Below are 15,944 nucleotides of genomic sequence, written 5' to 3'. Positions count from 1 at the left end.
GCATCCCACACAGCAGACAGAGGCTGCACCGGCATCCCACACAGCAGACGGAGGCTGCACCGGCATCCCACACAGCAGACGGAGGCTGCACCGGCATCCCACACAGCAGACAGAGGCTGCACCGGCATCCCACACAGCAGACAGAGGCTGCACCGGCATCCCACACAGCAGACAGAGGCTGCACCGGCATCCCACACAGCAGACAGAGGCTGCACCGGCATCCCACACAGCAGACAGAGGCTGCACCGGCATCCCACACAGCAGACGGAGGCTGCACCGGCATCCCACACAGCAGACGGAGGCTGCACCGGCATCCCACACAGCAGACGGAGGCTGCACCAGCATCCCACACAGCAGACAGAGGCTGCACTGGCATCCCACACAGCAGACAGAGGCTGCACTGGCATCCCACACAGCAGACAGAGGCTGCACCGGCATCCCACACAGCAGACAGAGGCTGCACTGGCATCCCACACAGCAGACGGAGGCTGCACCGGCATCCCACACAGCAGACGGAGGCTGCACCGGCATCCCGCACAGCAGACAGAGGCTGCACCGGCATCCCACACAGCAGACAGAGGCTGCACTGGCATCCCACACAGCAGACAGAGGCTGCACCAGCATCCCACACAGCAGACAGAGGCTGCACTGGCATCCCACACAGCAGACAGAGGCTGCACCAGCATCCCACACAGCAGACAGAGGCTGCACCAGCATCCCACACAGCAGACGGAGGCTGCACCGGCATCCCACACAGCAGACAGAGGCTGCACCAGCATCCCACACAGCAGACGGAGGCTGCACCGGCATCCCACACAGCAGACAGAGGCTGCACCAGCATCCCACACAGCAGACAGAGGCTGCACAGGCATCCCACACAGCAGACAGAGGCTGCACCGGCATCCCACACAGCAGACAGAGGCTGCACTGGCATCCCACACAGCAGACAGAGGCTGCACCAGCATCCCACACAGCAGCCTCTGTGCGACGAGAGCTTGTGCCAGCCCCGGACAGAGGCTGCTCTGCAGCAGCCTCCTCTGGAGTGAGAGAGGGAGGAGCAGGCAGCTCCGCAGAACTGGTGCTCACGGAGAACTAGATTTTAAGTCAGCTCCCCTCGAGCAACCCCCCGCCCCCCTCTCCTCTATGTGAGACAGTGAGGGAGGAAAGGGGGCTCCATGGAGCTGGCCTGTGTGGAGAGCCGGCTTAGAAGATAGTTCCCCGAACATCTCATCTCATATCTGCCCTGCCCCCACGCTGATAGGGAGGCAGCAGTGGAGGGGGATGGGTGAGACGTGGTTCCACAGGAGCTGATACACATGGGGAGCTGTCTTAAAAGCTGCTTCCCGTGTGCACCAGCTCCTGCCTGACTCCCTCACCCTCCGTGTTGCTGCATCTCTATGAGAGGCAGCAGCCCATGGTGCGGGCCAGGCAGCTCCATGGGATCTGGTGCTCATGGGGAGGCAGCTTAATAGCTGGATCCCCGCAGACACCAGCTCCCACCTTCCCCCCCCCCCTTGCTGCTTCTGTTCCTGAGGCAGCCGGGGGAGGGGTGTGTGGAGGCGACAGGATTAACCAATAAGCCCAGACGTATCGGTTAATCGTGTAGCCAGCTACACACGTTGACACCCCTAGTTTGTGCTGCTGCTGGTATCGGCGCTGCCCTCTGAGGTAGCCCCTGGCCAGTGGCACCCGCTCTCTGGTCACCCGGTGTGGGAGGCAGGGCTGACACCCGCCGCGGTGCTGAAGGAAGTGCTGCAATCCCGCCCCTCCTGCACTTCCTGCTGCACCGCTCTTGGGGCAGCACTGACGGCCGAGCGGGTGACCAGAGAGTCGTGGCTGCTCCTGGGGCGCCCAGCTCGGAGGACAGGGCCCCCGCCAGCAGTGGTGCAGAAGTAGGAGTGACACAACACGGAGCCACCCTGCTTCTGTGCTGCTGCTGGCAGGGACGCCGTCGTCTAAGCTGGGCCCCTGGCCAGCAGCCACTGCTCTCCAGCCACCCGGGTCAGAAGGCAGCCCCACACCCTGCAGCAGTGCAGAAGGGGAGGAGGCAAGACCTTATCATGCCCCCTTCCCTCTGCGCTGCAGCTGGTGCTGGCGCTGAATTCTGAGCTGGGTGACCTGCCAGGGGCCGCTGCTCTGCAGCCACCCAGATGGAAAGGCAGCCCCCCCGCCAGCAGCAGTGCAGAAGGAAGGGTGGCAACACCGGACCTGGCCTCCCTTCCTCCTGTGCTGCTGCTGTCAATGGGGCTGCCCCCAAACCGGATGGCCAGACAGTAGCCGCTGCTCTCCAGCCACTCAGCTGGGAAAGCCGGGAGAAATCCGACAGATTTTAATATTTCCAAACATCTGCCCAGAGGAAGATTTGGGGCCTGAAGACAAGGTCATGGCTGGGAAAACCCAGGCGGCCAGTGACCCTGCTCGCGAGCCCCCTCCCCTGACCCTGGGACCCCCTTTTGGGTGGGGAGCCCCAGCTGGAGAAAGGCTGCACTAGGGGATTCCCCAATGACCCTGGAGACCAACAGGGCCAGGAGTTTCTGGCAGACCCTTTCCCACAACTTCCAGGGAATACGCCGGAACTAGGGCCCCATCGCGTCCCCCTGCAACCTCGCCCATTTCACAGCCAGACCGTGTCCACGCTGCTCCCTGGCACACTCCCAGGGGCTTCCCTGGGAAATTTCCCGGCTCTCTGACCGGCCGGGTCCTGGCCCAAACTAGGATAGTGTGCAATGGGGGTGGGGGCGTCCCAAGAGTGCCAATTTCACTTCCCAGCAGTCTGTGGGGCAGAGCTAGAGCCGTTCCACCCTCACTTCTCCCTGCCCCTCAGGGTGGCTCTGATCTGCCCCCTCCGCGAGTGCCCGTGTCGGGGCAGGACAACTCCTGTACCATCCCAGCCAGGTCAGGGAGCAGCTGGTGCCCCAGGCCCCTCGTCACATGGGGAGCTCAGACTCCCCTCGCCATTCCCCCATCCCCTCCTCTCCCCCCGTTGCACGTCTCCTGGCTGTGAAATGGGTGGGGCCCTAGTCAGGTTCCCAGGGACCTTTACCCCCCACAGAGCAGGGGTGGGGAACCTTTGCTGGGTCGGGGCTACTGACCCACAGAGAAATCTATGGGGGGCTGCCCACAAGTGAGAAACAGCCCCCCTCCTCTCCCCAGCGTGGGCCCCCAATGCAGGGGGGAGCCCCGACCTTCAGGGGCCGGATCCCCGCAAGCCGGGGCTGCATCCGGCCCCCACACCTAAGGTTTCCCCCCCCCGCCGTAGGGATCTGCACTGGGTGGGAAGGGCCTGGCCAGGCCTCCGACGCCCAGGGCAGGGCTGCGAGGTGCCGTGGTTTCTGTGGCTTCTCTGCCCGGCGTCCTGGCTGAAAGGCACCGGTAACCCGAGCTCGGGTCTGGGGGAAGCGGCGCGACGGGGAGGCCCCTTCGTCTGTTCCAGCTTCAGCAGGTCCCCGAGGTTCAGCAGGTCCCCGAGGTGAGCCCCCGTCTGGCCTCTCTGCCCTGGCCGGCCGGTTTCCTCCTTCGCTGCCCTGGTCCCGTGTGTGACCTCGCCTGGTCCTGTCTGCTGGGCGGGTTGTTCAGTCTTCAGTCTACGCCGTGACACCCGTCCCTGGGGCTGGAATCTTCTCTGTGGGGTCGCTGGATCCAGACTGCGCCTGATTCTGAGGTGACGGCAACTTCTCCCGCCTCAAAGCCTGTGGGCTCCAAACTCCCCTCTGGCAGAGCTTCCCGTAGGGCAGGGCGGCCTAGTGGCTGGAGTCTGTAACTGGCCCCTTTTCTCAGGGCAGTTTAGCCCAATGGCCAGAGTCAGCACTTTGCCCCTTTTCTAAGGGCAGTGTGGCCCAATGGCCAGAGTCAGCACTTTGCCCCTTTTCCAAGGGCAGTGTGGCCCAATGGCCAGTGTCAGTACTTTGCCCCTTTTCTAAGGGCAGTGTGGCCCAATGGCCAGTGTCAGTACCTTGCCCCTTTTCTAAGGGCAGTGTGGCCCAATGGCCAGTGTCAGTACTTTGCCCCTTTTCTAAGGGCAGTATGGCCCAATGGCCAGAGTCAGCACTTTGCCCCTTTTCTAAGGGCAGTGTGGCCCAATGGCCAGAGTCAGTACTTTGCCCCTTTTCTTAGGGCAGTGTGGCCCAATGGCCAGAGTCAGCACTTTGCCCCTTTTCCAAGGGCAGTGTGGCCCAATGGCCAGAGTCAGCACTTTGCCCCTTTTCTAAGGGCAGTATGGCCCAATGGCCAGTGTCAGTACTTTGCCCCTTTTCCAAGGGCAGTGTGGCCCAATGGCCAGTGTCAGTACCTTGCCCCTTTTCTAAGGGCAGTGTGGCCCAATGGCCAGTGTCAGTACCTTACCCCTTTTCTAAGGGCAGTGTGGCCCAATGGCCAGTGTCGGTACCTTGCCCCTTTAGTCAGGGCTGTGCAGCCCAATGGCTACAGTCCATAAGCTGGCCCTGACTCACTGGGCTGTGCAGGCCTCTGTCCAGGGACAGGAGTGGGGGAGAGGAGGTTCTATCCCCCGCGGGGGGGAGGGGCAGCTCCTCCTTCTTTCCTGGCTCCCGGCCCAGGGCCAGATCATGTCCGTGGCTCCAGTCCCGGCGTGAGCAGGAAAAGCTCCGACTGATGCTCCGGCTCCTGCTGGCAGCTCCTTCCCTGCAGGCAACACCGGCCCTGGAGCCAAGCTGGGGGTGGGGGAGCTGGTGCATCCCCGTGGCCGGGCTCCTCCTGTCCCAAGACAGCAAGGGCCTGTCATATGCGGGGCCCGGGACCCAGGGGGCAGTGGGGGCTTGGCCCTGGGCGGCGCCTCTCTAGGGCCCCCAGGGCCAGACCCCTCTGGCCTATCACTGCAGGAGCTGCTACCGCCTCCCCCCCTCCCCCATGCCAGCTGTTTCCCCACAGCATCCGGCTGCCCCAGGGCTCCCATTCAGGGTCCCAGGTGTCCGGTGTTCGACCAGACAGTCCAGTTTTTGGGCCCCCTGCCCGGTGAGAACAGTCAGAACTCACCGGACATGAGCAAGGTCAGTGTTTTCTGGTTTTCCGGCTGGGCACCCGACGGAAGCCTGGCGGGGTAGGGGGAGTGCCTGGGAGAGGGGCACGGGACAGGCAGCGCCCCGGGATCTGTGTGCACCTGGGCCAGCCCCGCTCCCCACTGGCTGTACCCCCCTTGGCCAGACCCCCTCCCCCCAACTCCATCCCATTTAGCCCCAATGGTCCCTTCCCTGCCCTCCCCGCTCCCAGTTCTCCCCTCGTCAGCCCTGCTCCTCCCAATCTCCTCCCAGCCAGCCCTGCTTCCCACTGGCTGGTCTTCCCCGCCCCCGATCTCCCCGCGCCAGCTCCATTCCCCCAGCCCCATCCCAGCCTCACTCCCCTCCCAGCCAGTCCCCCCTTCCCGTTCTGAGATCACGTGTGTCTGGGAGGATTTCAAACCCATCTGGTAACCCTACCAGGGGACAAGGAGGGCCCAGGGCCAGAAAGGAACCTGGCTGGAGCCCAGGCCGGATCATGGGTCCTTATCGTCCCCGGGTCTCCCCTGAGCCAGGAGAAGATGAGCTGGGCCCAAGTCTGGGTCAGGCCCGGCTCTGACTCTGTCCTCCCCAGGGGTCACTCCCAGCCCACAGCCCTGCCGCTGCCGCCCTGCAGCCTGTGGGAGCCGCCTGCTCACCCCCGGGCCAGAGAGGCTCAGAGGTCACTCACCTCCCATGCCGGGTGCGGGGGGGCAATTACAACCGGGCTCTGCTGCTCCCTGGGGCCTTGGCTCCCTTGGGACACTCTGGGCGCGATGCAGGAGCTGACACGCTGGGAGGAGAGGGGGGGGCAGGTCAATAGACCCGAGCCCAGGCTGTGCCAACGAGCCCCCATCCCCATCCCCGGGGCTGGGCCCTGGTGCTCAGGGGAGCGAGTCGGATCCATGGGGCCTGGCTCTTGGGAAGGGCCTTGTCTCTCCAGACTAGGGCAATGTGGATGGATCCCATAGTGGGGGAGGGGGGAGTTGTGAGGGGGAGGGGATGGGATTTGAGGTTCTTGTTCCCAGAACCAGCCAGGCCCTGAGATCAACTTCCACTCCCAGCCCTGACCCTGGAGGGAGAAGGGCCCAACACAGCCCTGCCCAAGGGTCCCCAGTCTCCCCTTCCCCGCCCCCACCCCCCCAGTGCTAAAGGAAAACAGCCTCCCCCTGCTCGCCCATGCTCACCTCCCCGCTGTCTGCGCGCCCGTGTGGGGCTCTGCCCGCAGGTCCCCCCGCAGGGCCGGCCCGAGGCCAGACCCCGCCGTGCGGAGCCTGCAAAGGAAGAGGAGACGGGGTCACCGCTGGGAAACCTCCTCCCTCGCCATTGCCCCCTGCTCAGCCAAACAGCAGTGAGACTGGGAGAGGGGGCGGGCGAGAGGTCTCAGGGGACGTCCCAAGGGCTGGCCCAGGTCACCCCCGAGGGGTCGGTCTCAGAGCGATTCCAGCCCCGCCTCTTTGGGGGGCTCCCACACAGCCAGAAAGGGCTGGGGAGGGGGGTGTCTCTGAGGCTGCCCTGCCTTGCAGCTGATGTCAGGGAATCTCCATGAGCTCGGCCCCCCACAGCTCCTTCCCCCCCAGGCCTTTGTGGCATCACCGTCCCCTCCCCCCACACGGCTGGTGTCCTGCCCCCAGCCAGCCCCTTGGGGCATTTGGACAATCAGAGCCCAGAGCTGTACAACCAGCCACAGCCCAACCACTGCTCATGGGCCCTGCCCTTAGAGACTCAGGAACTGCCCAGAGATAGATACGGTAGAGAAACAGCTTGACCACCACCCCTCCCCTTCCCCGCCAGCCCTGCTGGTCTGGGACTGATCCGTCTGGTCTGGGAATCACAGAATCACAGAACAGTAGAACAGGAAGAAACCTCGGGAAGCCATCGAGTCCAGTTCCCTGCCCTCACGGCAGGACCCAGCACCGTCTAGATCATCCCTGACAGGTGTCTGTGCAACCTGCTCTGAAATATCCCCAGTGATGGAGATTCCACAGCCTGCAAGGGCGATTTGTTCCAGTGTTTCACCCCCCTGACAGGAAGTTTTTCTGACTGGCAGAAACATTTTCCTAATGTCCAACCTAAACCTCCCTTGCTGCAGTTTCAGCCCATTGCTTCTTGTCCTGTCCTCAGAGGCCAAGGGGAACAGTTTGTCTCCCTCCTCCTTGGGACACCCTTTTGGGTACGTGAAAACCGCTCTCATGTCCCCTCTCAGTCTTCTCCTTTCCAGACTAAACAAGCCCAGTTCTTTCACTCTCATGTTTTCTAAACTGTTCCACATTTTTGTTGCTCTTCTCCAGGCCTTCCCCAATTTCTCCAATTCATTCCTGAAACATGGTGCCCAGAGCTGGAGACACGACTCCAAGTGAGGCCTAATCCGCGCAGAGCAGAGCGGAATTCTGACTTCTCCTGTCTTGCTCACCACACTCCTGGTAGTGCCTCCCAGAATCACGGTTGCTTTTTTTTGCAAGTGTCACACTTTTGACTCCTATTTAGCTTGTGGTCCACTCTGAGCCCTAGATCCCTTTCTGCAGGACTCCTTCCTAGAGAGTCACTTCCTGTTCTGTGTGTGTGACGTGGATTGTCCCTTCCGAAGTGGAGCACTTTGCATTTGTCTTTATTAAGCTTCATCCTATTTACCTCAGACCATTTTTCCAGTTTGTCCAGATCACTTTGAATTCTGACCCTTCCTCCAAAGCACTTGCCACCCCTCCCAGCTTCGTATCATCTGCAAACTTAATAAGCGCCCTCTCCATGCCAATATCTAAATCACTGATGGAGATTGAAGAGAGCCGTCCCAGAACAGACCCCTGCAGAGCCCCACGTGTTAGGCCCTTCCAGCATGGCTGGGAACTATTAATAACGACTCACCGAGAACAGTTTTAAAGAGAATAAAAGGCCGCGAGTCTCCCCTGTCAGTAACCACCCACTCGACCAATCCGCAGCGAGACTTGGAGCTCCGAGGCAGCAGGGGGAGGGGAGAGGGCTCAACAGATGTCCGAAAGGACGGGCCAGGTCACCTCTGGCTCCCAGCGCTCTGCCAGCTCAGCTCTGAGTGAGGCCTCCGACCGCCCCAACACCCACCCACCGTGCTTGGTGGGGCAGGGAAAGGGGGGAAAAGCCCGAAGAAGGCGAGACAGAGGGAGGGGAGGGGGCAAAGGGGAACCAAACTGAGCAGGCTCCAAACCTCTCTGAGGCTCCCACTGTCTCTCCGGGTCCGGCACTGCCGGCCGCAGGGAAGTAGAAAACGCCGATGAGGCTCCTCTTGCCCCCGCCCCTCGGTCCCAATTCTCCATCTGGCCCCCGCAGAGACCTTGGGAAGGGGCCGCGCTGCTGCCAAACCGCGGGAATCTCTGAGCTTGCCCCGGCCTTGCGCCTCTGTCCTGAGTGGCTGTTGTCAGAGTCTCTCTGTGAGGTCATCCCTGTCCCCGATGGGCTGAGGTCCTGCCACAGGCCTTTGCTCCACCTCCCCCTCCCCTGCAAGGCTGATGACCTGGCCCTGGCCGGCCCCTCTGGGTGTTTGAGGGGTTCCCCTGGAGCCCCACTGAATGGCAGCTGGGTCTGGGGCCGAGCCGGCTGGCCACTAATGCCCCAGGGGCTGCTCCCTCGGCCCCACCCAGCTTGTCGGTCCTTAGCAGAGTGTAAGGCCAGACAAGCCCATTCGTGGGTCAGTAGAGGTTGCCCCTCCCTCAGCACCTCAGACATTAGGCCACTGTAACTGGGGGAGGGGGGAATTGTTAACAGGACTGGTGTAAGCACTAGCATGGACCCTTCTCTTCCTAGACTTTAATGTTGGTCCTGAGCTGGAATCAGCTCCTGCTAGAAACTCTTTCACACGGGTGGGACCGACTCCCTGGTAGTTTTTTCCTTCCCCCACATTAACGACAGTTGATACATTGGCAAAGCGCCTCTAGCTTGTCTCATCTGCAGCGCTCAACCTACTTTCCAAAGGAAAGAAGGTTCATTATCCCCATTCGGCAGATGGGGAAACTGAGTCACAGAAAGGGACAGTGTCTTGCCCAAAGTCACCCCACTGGAAAGTGGTAGACCCAGGTCTGTTGAATCCCAATCCAGGGCTGGACATGTACCCCTCGATCAGGAAGTACCATATTAGTGTCCCTCTGAGCATGGGTTCTTCAGCATCTAGAGGCTGGTGACTTATAATAAAGGGCCCTGGAGGAACAGGAAAACATTCAGAGCCAGGGACCAGGGATGACAAAGCCCAGGCAATGGGTCCATAGGAGGAGCAACTAAGAGCATCAGGCTGCCCAGCTTAGGGACGAGGCAGCTACCAAGGGATCTGAGGGGCGTCTAGCAAAGAACGAAAGGTGCAGAAACACGTGGCTAGAGAAGTGGGATTGACCTGTTCCCACAATACAAACCAACAGCACAGAGGGAGCAGGGGTGTCAGCGGATGAAGCTAGTTATGCTTATAAGAAGCACACGGGATCTTTTTCAGGGGAGAAGGCAACACACTGTGTTAATTGAGAATATACTAGAGAAGCAGTGAGCATCTGCTTTATAAAGCCAGACACATACACTGTGGCCATGTCTACACTACGAGTTTTCTCTGCAAAAAATATACTAATAAGGGACTCATTTGCATGAGCCACAATCTCATTTGCATATTTTCCTGCAGATCTTGGTGTTCCTCATTAAAAAAAATGATTGATGTTTCTCGGTCTTAAAAAGTTTCAGAAACACTGATTTAGACCTACGGCGCAAATGTGTTCTTCAAAAGAGCGGGTCCACATGGCCAAAGTGCATCAAAACAACCATCTGATTTTTCAACAGAGAGCATCCACACTGATTGGATACTCTCGCATTGTGATTACTGTGGACGGGGTGGCCACCAGGGCACCTATGCTTTTTCCTGGAGACCTCTTCTTTCAAAAAAACTCCCTCTTCCTTGTCCACACACGTCTTTTTCTGAAAAAGGCGTCTTCCTTCTGGAATGAGGTTTACTACTGTCAGAAAAAACCCTCTGTTCTACCTGTCACAAGAACGCAATTGCAGTGTGGACGTAAGTGTTGTTTTTGCATAAAAACCCTGCCATGTAGATGCACCCTGTGGCTGCTGGAGTGCGGTGGGGGATAGGTTGGGTTGTTACTTTCCCTTCTGGCTCTGAAGTTTCACAAAGTTTAAACCTAAAAATGTTCCCTCCAGCTCTGAGCTGAGTGTGTTGAAAGGGTGGGGCTGGGCCCTTGGACTGCAGAGTCCCAAAGCTGGCCTGCCCGTGAAAACACCCTGCCCCCCATGGCTTCTTGCTGACTGAGGGGCTGCTGCAGGAGATCTTGAAATGCTGCAGCCAGGTCAGTTTGATTATCCCCATTTCACAGATGGGGAAATTGAGGCACTGAGAGGGAAAGTGTCTTAGTCACCCAGCAGGTGTTTAGCATCCTATCCAGCAGCCTAGTGACAGGAGTTAACGATCGGTTAGGGCAGGATGGGCAGAGGGGTGTCAGGTCACAGGCTTGATGGCAGCAATGGAGGGGCCGGGGAACAGAGCTGAGAGTGGGACCTGACAGAGGTGCCAGGAAATGAAAAGGGGTGAAATAGAGGGGAAAACCCAGATCCCCAGCTGGTGCCAATGGAGCCGAAGCTCCCCTGGAGTCACTGGCCAGATGCCCAGCTGGGACACTCTGGATCTGGGCTGATTTACGTGAGCTGGGGATCTGGGGCAGACTCTTCTCTCCCCAGTACTAGGGGAGAGGACTAGAGATAACCGTCCCCAAGGCTCAGCACAGCGTGACACCCCTCAGCCTAGCCCTGTTGGAACAACAAAACCGGAACTTGGACTCGCTTCTACAGACTGAGGGAGGGCTGGGAGCCAGGACTCCTGGGTTCCATTTTCCATTTTGTCACCAATTCTCGGTGTGATCTTGGGCAGGTGAGTGTCTGTGACTCGGTTTCCCCAGGTGTGACACGGGGATAATGGAGCCGTGCTCTGAGGTCTCCTCCATACCCTGCTCAGAGGGGGACGGCGTCTCGCTGGCAAATCCACTGATGTGCAGAGCTGCAGCCTTGTGAATGAATCTGATTCCCCTTCATCATCCCACAGCTGTTCCCCTCAGCTGGGCCTGACACCGGGAGCCTGCGACACACAGGAAAGGCCCCTGTCAGCACCTGTGGGCCCATCACACTCACTCGGCAGCGGCTCTTCCCTGTGCTAACAGGATCCGCAGCTGCCCTGTTCTCCCGTCCAGCTCTGCCCTGGGGCTGCCCCTCCCCACCACTGCCAGGGCCAGCCCAGGGGCTCTAACGGCCTCTCCCTGGCCCAAGCCCAGCTCCAGCTCCCTCCTCCCTGCTGCGCTAGGCCCTGCCCATCTCTCTCCTTCCCCACGGCTCCTCCTTGCCGGGCTGTGCCGACGCTGCCCCTCCTGGTCCCCTCCTGCCTCTGGCTGGTCCATGTCTGCCCCTCTCCTGCCCCCCTCTCTGGGGATCCCCAGGGCTCCGGCCTCACCCCTTTGCTCTGCTCCCTCCACAGACTGTCAATGGACAACCTCAGCGTCACCTCACCCTGAACATCCCTGCTCCTCCTCTGCCCTCCCCGTCCCTGTCCCCTTCTGCCCACACAGGGAAAGTGACTCAAGGAATCTCTCACCGGGTCTGATCCAGCCGGGATCCATCCAGCCAGGTCCAGGCCTTCTCCGGGGAGGGGTGGGACAGTCCCACCCAGAGCTGAGAGGGGCCTTGCGTCAGGTCCTGGAGGGCCTCCTGCAGGGAGTGTGACAGGCACCTGGTGACCTGAATGTTCTCTCATGTCCAAGTCATCATCAAGTCCAGCACCAGAATTATGGGGCTGTGAGCCTGGCAATCCCCATGTAGACCCTCCCTCCATCCGTCCCCCTACATCAGGGCTACTCAACTTTGGAAGCCCTGGGGGCCACAGTGATGCTCCGAGCACGTGCTGAGGGCCACAACTTAAGCGTGGTTCATAGACATGCAAATCCCTTTTTTCACACCGACAGGCATGAACACAAAGACTACACAACACGCAGGCCCCAGTTAAGTCAGTTCTGCTGATATGAACAAAATGCAACAATTACCCAATTTCCACCCCTATGGCAGCACTTTCACTGAGCAATGACAGTCCAGGAATTTAACTCCGAAAATGCGCAGCTGCAGAACAGCATGACATCGATTACTTCTTTGTTCTGGCTTCCTCCTGTGGGCCACACGTTGAGCTCTGCGTAAACACAAACTACACTGCGGGCCACAAACAAACAGGCTGCGGGCCACATGTGGCCTACAGGACGTGTAGCCCTGACCTGCATCTCTCTTCCCCCTCCCTCTCTCCTGGGCCACCCCTACCAATACGCAAGCTACACAGCCATGTGGGGCACCACGAAACCTGTGGCACCAAATTGCCCCTGATTTCATGGTGCTCTAGGCAGCCACATGGCACGTAAATGGTAGCCCCAGCTCCAGCTGACCTCTTACAAGCTGCACCCAGCAGGGCCGTTACTGGGGGATGCTGAGCTCCCCAGCATCTTGGCCCCATTTCTCCACCCCTTCCTGCCCCCATTCCAGGCCACGTTTTGAAATGGCCTGGGGGCTTAGTAGCACCAGAATAGCAGCAGGAGTCAAGCCTGCCCCCTTAGTAACCAGCAGCGAAGCGACCCCTCCCCAGACCACATGGCTCCACCAGTTCCCAACTGCTTCTTGGTACCAGCGACCAGGGGGTGTGTGTGTGAGGGGGTGACTCCGCCCTTTCCCCAAGTCATGCTTCTAGGAGCCTGGCGAGCAGAGCAGACTGGGGCCCCTGCTATCTGCCTCCCCTTCAGCCCTGGGACTGCGCCCGGCGCCCCCTGCAAAGACACGGGCACCATTAGTGCTCTGAGGCTCATTCCCAGCTACCCCCTTCCTGTGACGGGCAGGGATGGGGATAAATGGGTTTGAATTAGAGATGTTCCATAGTGGTTAACTGAACAGTCGAGTAACTGCATGAATTCGTATCCCTTACTCGATTATTCTATAGTCAGCCGCCAGTGCGCTCCAGCCCCACTCCCGAGGAGCCCCTTGCCCACCCACCCTGCTGCCTCTGTATCAGAGGCAGCAGCAGAGGTGCCAGGCGGGAGCAGGTCTGCAAGGGGAACCCGTTTAAAAACCAGCTCTCCTCTTGGGACAGCAGCAGCCCCTGTCCAGGGGTTGGGGGCATGGCAGGAATCTGAGCTCCTGGACCTGGTGCAAGCTGCCTGCACACCCAGCTCCTAATACTCTTTAAAAGCAGAGCCGCAACGGGGGTAGGTCCTGGACCCTGCATGAGCCAGAACTGAGCCGGGCTGCTGGGCATCCTGCTAAACGAAGGGGGAAATGCGTGTCGTGTAGAGCATTCACCTATAAGCTTTTGCCTGTCGGTTGATCGACTGCACTCTTCCATCTCCAGTTTGTACTTTCCCCTTGAATCCCCTTTGTGCTCCCTGCAATCGGGGGCTGGGCCCTGCCTGGCTCCAGGGGGATGGTCAAAGGAGCCTTGGGGCTGCTCTGCCTAACCCATTGCTCCCATCTGGGCCCTGGAGAGCAGAGAATTCCCATGGTGCACTGTGCTCTAGCCACACACCCTGCTCTGCCCCTACTGTGGGACTTGGGAAGAGGCTGTTGCGCAGGGTTCCTGTAAGCTGAGCCTTTGGGTGAGCACCCAGGAGACATTCAAATGCTGCCCAGCCGATTAGCAGAGCGCGCACAGACAGCAGCATGTGTGTCTATTGGTGGTGCACATCCACACATGCCTCAGTGCACAGGGCATTCTGCACACGGCTGGAAAACGTTAGAGGGAACATTGGCGAGGGACCCTTCCAGCAGCTCCACGCCAGCAGGACTGGTCTATCTGGGACCAGGTAAGTACCCACATTAAGACCCCTGTTCACAGCCAGAGTGGCCTAGAAGGTCTTGGAGTAACTGTGGGATAAACTCAGACTAGCAGGGAAGGCTGGAACCAAGGGGTGATGTGAAATGGGGGGGACATGGGCCCAGATGCCAGGGAATGGTGTGTGTGTGTGTGTGTGTGTGTGTGTGTGTGTGTGTGTGTGTGTGGAACCATGAGACAGTGTCTCTAATAATGAGTTTTGACCCCACCTCCCACCGAAAAAACCCTGGATCACTTTGTATTACAGCTATTTCAATCTTCCCATGTAATACCAGAACACGGACACTAGGTGTCACTGCCCCACAGCCAGGCCCTGCTGAGGCAGGTACATTCCCAGCCTGGCTCTGAGTGGGGATGGGGACTAGATCAGTGCAGCCAGCAGGGGGCGGCGTGTCCCTGCCCTGCAGGAGCCCCATGGCCTGGCCCCGCAGCTGGGTTCCCACTGGCAGTGCCTGGGGGTGGGCGGCTCAGACACACATGAGCTGGGGTTACCTGCTGGGCCGGGCTGGGCCGTGGGGCACAGCTGGGATCGGACACGCTCCAGGCAGGCGCTGCAGGCTGCTGTGCTGGGGTCCCCACTCCCAGGGGCTGCCGGGGTCTGTCCCTTCTCTGACGCCAGGTGGGATACTGCAAAGCAGCGTTGGGGAGAATGGTGACTGGTCAGTGTTACAGGAGGGTGTTAGACAGGAGAACTGACAGAGCCCTGTGGAGACAGAACTAAGTCTGTTCAGCCTCATCACTTCTGACTCCCCTGGGCTACTGGGTCTGAAAAAGTGGCTGGGACTGAAAAATCAGCTTGAGAGATACCTAAATCCCTTGGGCCTTTCTGCAAACCCAGCCTGTGTTTGCAGCTCTCTCAGTTACTCACCGCTCTCCTCCACAGTGTCAGAGCACCTCAGAGTCTGACCGGATTTAGCCTCCCCACCCCAGGTGAGACACAGCACAGAGCTGTTATCACCACTGTACCACTGGAGAAACTGAGGCACAGAGGGAGGACCAGTCTGGATCCCAGGCTGGGGACAGACCATGTGATCTGGCCCTCTGGGGCTGCAGGTTCAATACAGTGCAGCTCTCCTCACCTGTGTCGGGTCTCAGAGGAAAGGCCAGGAGACATGGGCGGGGGTGTGAGATCGCACAGGAAGCTGAGGGGCTGGGCTGCAGCCCTGAGGGTGTCAGGCTGGTGGTCAGAGTGCCTGGGTCTCTCTGCTGCTACAGTCATTGCTTTGCTCACAGACTTCCTCCCAGGCTGGGATGGGTGCCCCTCCCCTTCGAGTGCTCCCACCTGTGAGGGGCACAGCCTGCCTGCTTAGGACTTTATCTGGCATCTGTCACTTCCCCTCTCTGCCTCTTGCCCACATTCCCTGTGATGCAGGGGAGGGGAGGATCATGGGATAATTCAAGGATTTTAGGCACCTAAAACTGCAGCAATGCCTGAGGGAGGTTTTCAAAAGCACCTCGGCCCAGCTCCTCAACAGTATCCAGGTGCCTAACTCCCTTGGGTGCTGGGCAGCGCAATATATTTGGGAACCTAGGCCTTAAGGGCCCAATTCCCATTTATTTCAATAGGCTTAAAACAACCCAGTAGGGCAGGGGTTCTCAAACTTGTGATACTACGACCTCCCTGTAAGTTGCTCTCAACCCCCCTTTCAGTTGCTGAAACCACCCTCTAAGTTACTCGCAAGCCCCCCGGGGTGGGGGAGGGGGTTGGGACCCACAGTTTGAGAAACTCTGCACTAGGGGCATGTTTACACAGCAGCGTCATTTCTACACTTCAGACCCTTATTTCAATACTAGCCAATAGCGTGTCATAAGATGGGATTTTCGGGTCTCTCCTCTTCATCCCTCTCTCTCTCTCCTCCTCCTACTGCCTCCTCCCACTCTCAGCTCTCCTCCGCCTCCTGCCTCTCTCTCTGTCTCTGTCTTTCTCTTCTCCTCCCCCTCCTCCCTCTCACGTGGGGGACCATGGAGCCCAAATGGCCGTTTGGGCACCGCGCTCCCTGAGCTGCATGGGGTGTGCGGAGCCCAAACGGTCGCTTGCGCCACTTGCTCCCGCTCAGCGGCCCGGCTGAGCGGTGCAGAAGTCAGCTGAGCCCCAT

The 15,944-nt window shown here is 59.6% G+C and overlaps 1 protein-coding gene and 1 long non-coding RNA gene across 4 annotated transcripts in view; both read right to left on the bottom strand.

Annotated features, from left to right (window-relative positions):
- Positions 1–15,944, bottom strand: part of LOC142826092 (general transcription factor II-I repeat domain-containing protein 2A-like) — a 293,839-nt gene that overhangs the window by 38,255 nt on the left and 239,640 nt on the right. The window lies entirely within an intron of this gene.
- On the bottom strand, positions 10,270–14,476 carry LOC142826101 (uncharacterized). Its single transcript, XR_012900372.1, has 4 exons — positions 14,341–14,476; positions 12,029–12,168; positions 11,584–11,696; positions 10,270–11,073 (listed from the first exon to the last, which is right to left on the bottom strand). It is a non-coding gene; the product is annotated as an uncharacterized LOC142826101 (long non-coding RNA).

This window comes from Pelodiscus sinensis, unplaced genomic scaffold, assembly GCF_049634645.1.
Source record: "Pelodiscus sinensis isolate JC-2024 unplaced genomic scaffold, ASM4963464v1 ctg46, whole genome shotgun sequence".
Taxonomy (NCBI): Eukaryota; Metazoa; Chordata; order Testudines; family Trionychidae; genus Pelodiscus; species Pelodiscus sinensis.
The sequence above is the reverse complement of the archived record's forward strand: the minus strand, read 5'-3'. Positions and strand labels throughout refer to the sequence as shown.